The following is an 8,492-nucleotide window of genomic DNA, read 5'->3' on the forward strand; positions in this document are numbered from 1 at the left end:
AGAACCAGGGGTCACAGTCTAAGGATAAGGGGTAAGCCATTTAGGACGGAAATGAGGAGGAATTTCTTCACCCAGAGAGTGGTGAACCTGTGGAATTCTCTGCCACAGAGGGCGGTGGAGGCCAGTTCATTAAATATATGCAAAAAAGAGTTGGATATATTTCTTAAGGCTAAAGGGATCAAGGGATATGGGGAGAAGGCAGGGACAGGGTACTGAATTTGGATGATCAGCCATGATCTTTTTGAATGGCGGAGCAGGCTCAAAGGGCCGAATGGCCTACTCCTGCTCCTATCTTCTATGTTTCTATGTTTAATAGCTATTCTGGCAATCACAACACTAAAAGTGGAAAATCTCAGCTAAAGATTCAGCAAAGTTTTGAAATATCTGTGCTTGGCTCTTTAAACTTATTTCCATCTTCTCTTCAGCCCCATTTTATGTGGGCATCATTATCACTTCATTTCAAGGTACCTGGCAAAAATGACAGCAGAAAATTGGGTGCATACAACAGTGAGTGGGGATCCAACATAAAAATGGCACTATATTCTCCCCTGCAACCACCCAACACCCACCACTGCCCCAAACAGGCGGTAAGCAATGGAAAATCCAGGCTTTACAGCACTAAAACAGATTTGTTTGCATTTTTCCCCATTATGTTTATAATTTTGTTAATTATTTCTCTCCTCTCTGCTCATTTTCCTGCCCTTTATTTTTTTCTCTCCAATAGTTTTTTTCCCTACACTTTCTTCCACTGCTTCATTTGCTTCAATAATCTTTCATCAGTAGTTGAAAACATAAATTATTTTGTCTATCTGATACTTTTAGTGAAGCTGTTCAGACAGTCTTGGCAGTACTGGAGAGGTTTGTCAATAATTTAGTGATGAATCTTTTCTTTGGAAAGGGTAACATTAGCAAGTACTTTTGAAGAGCAAGCCAGGTAGGTCTGACGGATGAAAAAGGTCACATTATCTAGTTTGGAGCAAGTACTCCAGGAAGCCCCAAAAGCTGAACTGGTACACCAGCACTGTGAGCTGCAGGTACTATTTTAGTTACATCTAAATACTGGATATTTGTAGTTTACAATGTGCTTTCTAAGGGAAGCAGCAACAATCTGTAAACACAATTGTATTTACATACCTATCCTAACACCGTATTATTTTAGTTTCCTTTCTAAACCTACCTCTTTGACTAAGCTTTTGGTCACCTGTCCTAATATTTCCGTATGTGGTTGTGTCAAATTTTGTTTTGATAATGCTCCTGTGACACACCTTGGGATGTTTTACTACATTGTAGCTGAATATATGTTGTTATACTCCACGCTTTGCTCACCACAACCAGCATATAAATCAGTAAATGTTATTTATGCAATCAAATACTCTATCTTCTGCTGAAATTATCAAAACTCCATCAAATCAAAATAAAGTTACAATTTTCTGATTAAATGTAGATTCGGTTCGTAAAATATTCGCATTAAGCTAAATGAACTCCAGCTCATTTGGATTACATTTTGCAGCTAATGGGCTCAATTTTAATAGCCGAGGAGGCGGGTCAGCTGCAAAAATCGTAAAAAATGGTTTCAGACACCCAACTCCATCCTGCCCCACGCGATTTTCGTGAGTGTCGGTTCAGCCGCTACCAAACTGACCCGACTCCAACTGGTGGGACAGGTAGTTAAGGCAGTTAAGAGCCTGTTAACTGCCTTGATAATCCTATTTTGACAGAGGTTTCCCATTTTCGTGTTTCTGGCTCCTGTTTCCCGTCTTGTCAGAAACAGTTCAGCTGCAAGGAGACGAGTTGGTGGAGGACATGATCTGTAGTCATTATTGGTGCAGAACTTTAAAAGCGCTCCTGTAACATGGCTGGTATTCACATGCAACACCTTTGTTGTTGGAGGTTTGGGATAAGATTTTTCAAATCTACTGACTTTGTGACTGGTCAAGCTGACACTCATCTGCTGTTTGAACTGATTGGCATAATTTCAGGCCACTTTGAGTGTGCGCTTGCAAGCTTCTTGCCTCGACTGAAATCTATAACAATGGGATGGGAACCATTTTCATCCTCTCATCCTGGTCGTCAGATTCGGAGGAAGAGCAGCAGGTGACCACATTGATGGCCGTCAGGCAAAGGATGCACTCAGCCATGCCAGATTCGCATAAGCAAACACTTCAACCACAGCTGGCTGGCACATGGAGATGACTATAAGTCCGACAGTCTCGAACCCCAGGCATCATCTGTCTAATAAACGGTGGTTTGCGCTCAGTGTCACCGCCATCATTCTACATGGAAATTGCCCTGAGCCCTCACTTCCATTTCCCAGAACACAGAGGCCATACATTAGGTGATGTGCCAAATAACTGCCTGAATCCATGCGGTTAAAGCTTAAAACTAAAGGCTTTTATTAAGTAAGAACATGGCATCAAGTTAACACAGGGCAACCATCATACATCACAGACCCAGCCCTTGGTAAAACATTCCAGAAGAGGGGCGGGGCTAGGGAGGAGCATTAGTGGTTACACCAATAGAACATTCCAGACATTAACAAGTACAACAACAACAACAATACAAATGCCAGAACACAGTTATTTCATCACATTCACCCCCTGCTATAGATTCAGTCTGTCAGGAGGTCTGATAATCCTCTGGGAATGACGTAACTCTTGCTGAGGCTCCTCCTGGAGTACTAACTCTGGTTCATTCGAATTCCCAGAATCATCAGTATTTTCCACACTGAGGGTTTGTGTCTCTGAAGGTCCAATACCACGATTGAAAACTCTACTCTCAGAGTCTAACTCTTTTCGAGTTCCAGCAGGTGCAAGATCTTTAATAGAGACCGTATCCTCTCGCCCATCCGGATATTGAATATACGCATACTGGGGATTAGCATGGAGGAGTTGTACTTCCTCCACCAGTGGATCAGTCTTGTGGCCTCTCACATGTCTGCGCAACAACACAGGGCCCGTGGTCGTCAACCATGTGGGTAACATTACTCCATTAGTAGCTTTTCTTGGAAAACTAAACATCCTTTCATGAGGGGTGGCATTCGTCGCTGTACACAAAAGAGACCTTATGGAATGCAGCACGTCTGGCAGGACATCCTGCCAGCGAGAGGTCAGCAGGCCTCGCGACTTCAGAGACAGTACGATAGCCTTCCACACTGTCGCATTTTCTTTCTCGACCTGCCCATTACCACGAGGGTTATAGCTGGTAGTTCTACTCATTGCAATCCCTTTTGATAGCAAAAACTGTCGCAATTCTTTGCTCATAAAGGAAGAACCCCTATCACTATGTATATAGTTAGGCATGCCAAACAAGGAAAACAGTTGGCAGAGGCATTTAATTACAACAGCACTAGTCACATCCGGACAGGGGATAACAAAAGGGAACCGAGAGTACTCGTCTATAATATTAAGAAAATAGACATTACGGTCGCTCGATGGAAGGGGACCTTTAAAATCGAGACTCAAATGGTCGAGTTGCTTCAATAAAATGAGCTGGCTCGGACAGCTTATAGAAGTGGGGTTTGCATTCAGCACAAACACGACAGGTTCTGGTCATTGTCCGGACCTCCTCAATAGAGTAGGGTAGATTGTGGGACTTAATGAAGTGGTTCATTCTGGTAACCCCAGGGTGGCAGAGTGCGTCGTGGAGACTTTGAAGCTTATCTATACCTAAACTAGCACATACTCCTCGTGACAAAGCATCCGATGGCTCATTAAATACTCCAGGCATGTACTGAATATCATAGTCATATGTTGACAGTTCTATTCGCCATCTTAAAATCTTATCATTTTTGATCTTGCCTCTCTGCTTAGTATTGAACATAAAGGCCACGGATCGCTGGTCAGTAATGAGCATAAAACGTTGGCCAGCGAGATAATGTCTCCAATACCTGACTGCTTCGATAATCGCCTGTGCCTCCTTTTCCACTGAAGAATGTCGAACTTCTGGTCCTTGCAATGTACGAGAGAAGAAAGCTACTGGTCTACCAGCTTGGTTAAGAGTTGCTGCCAACGCAAAATCAGATGCATCACTTTCCACTTGAAAAGGGATCTTCTCATCCACAGCACATACCACTGCCTTCTCAATGTCCCGTTTGATATTAAGGAAAGCCTCCTGAGCTTCCGCCGATAGCGGAAAAGACATCGACTTAATAAGAGGTCGGACTTTACCTGAGTAGTTAGCCACCCACTGGGTATAGTACGAGAAGAATCCCAGGCACCTTCTTAAAGCTTTTACAGTGTGAGGTAAAGGTAATTCCTTAAGTGGCCGTAATCTTTCAGGATCTGGCCTGATTACCCCATTCTCCACAACGCAACCAAGAATACACAAACGTGTAGTATTGAAGGTACACTTGTTTTCGTTGTAGGTCAGGTTTAACCTCTTTGCAGTCTCTAGGAACTTCGCAAGATTTTGATCATGCTCCCGTTGGTCGCACCCACAGATAGTAACATTGTCCAGGTACGGGAATGTTGCTTCCAACGCGTATTCATCCACCATACGATCCATCTCCCGTTGGAAGATGGATACCCCATTCGTCACTCCAAAGGGCACCCTAAGGAATTGGTACAGGCGCCCATTAGCTTCGAAGGCCGTATAAGGTCGGTCTTCTATTTTAATGGGGAGTTGATGGTAGGCAGACTTTAAATCAATGGTACTGAGCTATCTGGTTCACCATCTCAGAAATACGAGGCAAAGGATAGGCGTCTAATTGGGTATACAAGTTTATAGTCTGGCTATAATCGACCACAAGTCTTTTCTTTTCATTAGTTTTAACCACCACCACCTGGGCACGCCACAGGCTATTACTGTGTTCGATGATTCCCTCCTGTTGAAGCCTTTCCACTTCTTCTTTTATAAATTTTTTATCTTCTGAACTATACCGTCAACTCTTAGTCGCTATAGGTCTACAATTAGGAGCAAGGTTCACGAACAAAGAAGGCGGACTTATTTTTAAAGTAGAAAGGCCGCAGACTGTGAGCGGAGGCTGGGATCCACCATACTTAAGGGTGACGCTCTCATGCTGACACTGGAAGTCCAAGCCTAAAATTAAGTTTACACACAACTGAGGTAATATGAGGAGTTTAAAATCCTTATACTCCGTATCCTTAACGGTCAATGTGACTTTACAATATCCAATTACCTCCGAAGTAAGGGACTTGGACGCCATCACGATTTCACTTCGAGTAGGATACACCTTCAATGAACAGGAGTTAACAAGGTTGGGATGTATAAAACTTTCAGTACTGCCACAGTCTATCAAACACCCAGTAGGATGACCATTAATCTTGATGTCCATCATAGATTTCGACAAGGAACATGGTATGGTCTGGTCAACCATAACCGAGGCTAGAGTAAAACGATAGGCGGCAGCAGAAAAAACATCGGGTACAGGATTACCCTTACACACTTTACTAAAATTTAAAACAGGTAGCCTCACTGGCTGGGCATCATTGCCTGGGGTGTTTAGATTGGCCACAAAAATAACACTTGGACCCATGGGGTACAGCCGCAACAATTGGATTGAGTGGAGGCTCCATTGGTGTTATGGATGCCTCCATACTCGGAACACACGAGGCTGAGAAAGACGCGTGGGCTGATGCATACACTTCTAAATTCTTCTGGGCTACATCTAACGATCGAGCAGTAGCGACGACCGTTTTTAAAACTAACGAGTCATTCTCAAGAAGTCTCTGTCTAATATAATTAGATCGGAGGCCAGATATGAAAGAATCGCGGATGGCCTCTTCCTGATACAATATGGCAGAGACAGCCTTGTAGTTGCAATCCTTAGCCAAAGCCTTAAGGTCCTGCAGGAAATCGTCCAGAGATTCCTCGGGTAATTGCCTGCGAGTAGACAAAAGATACCTGGCGTATACTTCGTTAACCGACTTAAGGTACTGGGCCTTAAGGGCTGCGAGGGCCTCTTCATATGTAGTAATATCTTCAATTATCGAGTAAGTTTGATGACTTACCAAGTTGGTTAGAAGACCCAACTTGTTAACCGTCGAATCGACCGATACGATGAAGTGTTCAAAACATCGAAGCCAATGCGTAAATTTCTTCGACGCGTCTGCCGAATGGGGATCGATATCCAGACGCTCTGGTTTCAAAAATCGATCCATCTTCCAAAAGTTGTTACTTAATAAAATTGATGTGCCAAATAACTGCCTGAATCCATGCGGTTAAAGCTTAAAACTAAAGGCTTTTATTAAGTAAGAACATGGCATCAAGTTAACACAGGGCAACCATCATTCATCACTGACCCAGCCCTTGGTAGAACATTCCAGAAGAGGGGCGGGGCTAGGGAGGAGCATTAGTGGTTACACCGGTAGAACATTCCAGACATTAACAAGTACAACAACAACAACAATACAAATGCCAGAACACAGAGTTATTTCATCACATTAGGTGATCTCAGCAGATCATTAAACCTTTTTCGACACTAAATCCATGTGCATCTGCACATAGATCTCGAGCTCACCTCCTCAGCAATTTGCAGCCAAGCTGCCTTGGTTTGCTGAGGAGGCCGCCTCCTTCCATTTCCAGGGAAGAGGAGCTCCTGACTCCCTCAACAAGAGCATGGAGAGAGCCCTCATTGAACCTGGGTGCAGCCTTAGTTTTTGGGGCTGCCATTCCTGCAGCTCCCAGCACCTTTAAGAGAAAAAAGCATTAAATATACTAAGCAAATGATTGGAACACATCTGGCAACTTTTTCATTTCATTGTCAGATAATAAAGTCATATATCAAAAAATCATGAATCTCTTTCTGGAATAATATGACCAGCAATATCATTCATTAAATTTTGCTCAGAACAGACAGTCAACTCCCCTTTCAAGATAATAAAGCACCAAGCCATCCCAATGATATTTGTATGCAAAGGGGACACGGCCCCTTTAAATTAAACAAACAAAACCTCATCAGACGCGAGAAACTGGCATCCTGCAAGCAATTGCCTGGAGGGACCCGCACATCGGCCGTAACAAGGCCAATGAAGCCAAAATCGGAAGTGCTGGGAGGCTGCAGCCGGGTACAGGTCCGAAAACTGCTGAGCAGCGGGTACCGCCCTCAACCCACATCCGTTATTAAAATCGAGCCCAATGTGTCAGTTCTTCAGCAAACACCATTACACTAATGACCTGAAGTACATGATAGTGTTAACACGAGGTCCTGCAGCTCACAATGTATCAATTTCAGCAGTTTCTGCACAACAGAATCTGAAAAACTGAATCAAATGTGAAAATGGTACACTCTGCTTATGATGAATTATTTAAATCACAAATTGCAATTTCTCACTGGCTTTTGTTTCTAATTGTTGAATAGGTAAACTCAATGTAACAAAATTAAATACTGCAGATGCAGAAAATCTGAAATAAAAAGAGAAAATGCTGGAAATACTCAGCAGGTCAGGCAGCATCTGCGGAGAGAGAAACAGAGTTAACGTTTCAGGTCGATGACCTTTCCTCAGAACCGGTTCTGAAACATAGGGCTGGATTTTGCCAGCCCTGGGGAGGCGGGTTTGGAGGCAGGAGTGCAGGGAAAATGGCAGAATTTGGGGGCGGGTGCCCAACCCGCCTCCATGCCATCTTGCCAGGAGGCGGGTAGCTGCCCCGCGCCGGGTCCCGCCTCTTTGAGGCGGGAAGGGGATTAATGCCAATTAACAGGTAGTTAACAGGCAGTTTTTTGGCTAATCCCTATTTTGAGCCCTGAAGTGTGGGCTTCCCGATGGCTCCGAACCTCGCCAGGGTCATCGAGGCGGGCCGTCGGTTTGCGGGGGTCGGAGGGGCCGAGATGTCCGGTGTGCAGGTGAGTAATGGGTGCATGTGTGCAGAGGTAAGTGTGTGAGGTGTGTGTAAAGTGTTTTAATAAGTTTTACTTACCTTTACTTCTTCCTGCAGGCTTCCTCCCTTCAGGTCTCGGGAGTCCCTCAGCTCACCGGCACAGAAAGCAGAATGGCCGCTGAACTGTCAAAAGCTGCAGCCTTCTGCTTTCTGGTCAGGAAGGCGTTCTAATTGAGTCTTGAGTAAAGACACAACTTAGAAGACAGATTGTCAGTGTTTGACAGCTTCACAGAGCTGTCAAACAATGACATTTCATCTGTCAAAAGCTCTTGACAGATGAAACGGCACTCGCTGATGTCACCTGTAACTGGCTTTCCCTTGATTGACCTGCTAAGCCCGCTGGGCGGGCTTAACGAGGTCAATCAAGGGAAAATAGCGTGGGTTGGCCGCAAGTCGATGGAGGTGGGACTAAAACCCAACAAGAGGGAGTCCCGCCTCCAAGACCATTGACAAAATCCAGCCCATAGACTCAATGTAAAATGCTTCCTTTAATACTGCATTTCAAATCAGCACTTCCACCAGCTTCTTTATGAGTCACTGTAAGGAGCAGAGGACCTCATTTAAATGCAGTTACTATTTCATTGTTATATCACTCTTTCAGTTTATGAAAGGTGAATTACTGGTATTAGCTAGACAGGCCTGCACCAATAATTGAT

The sequence above is a fragment of the Somniosus microcephalus genome, chromosome 9, assembly GCF_052327205.1.
Source record: "Somniosus microcephalus isolate GS21.2 chromosome 9, FLI_Smic_1.0, whole genome shotgun sequence".
In the NCBI taxonomy this organism is placed as follows: Eukaryota; Metazoa; Chordata; class Chondrichthyes; order Squaliformes; family Somniosidae; genus Somniosus; species Somniosus microcephalus.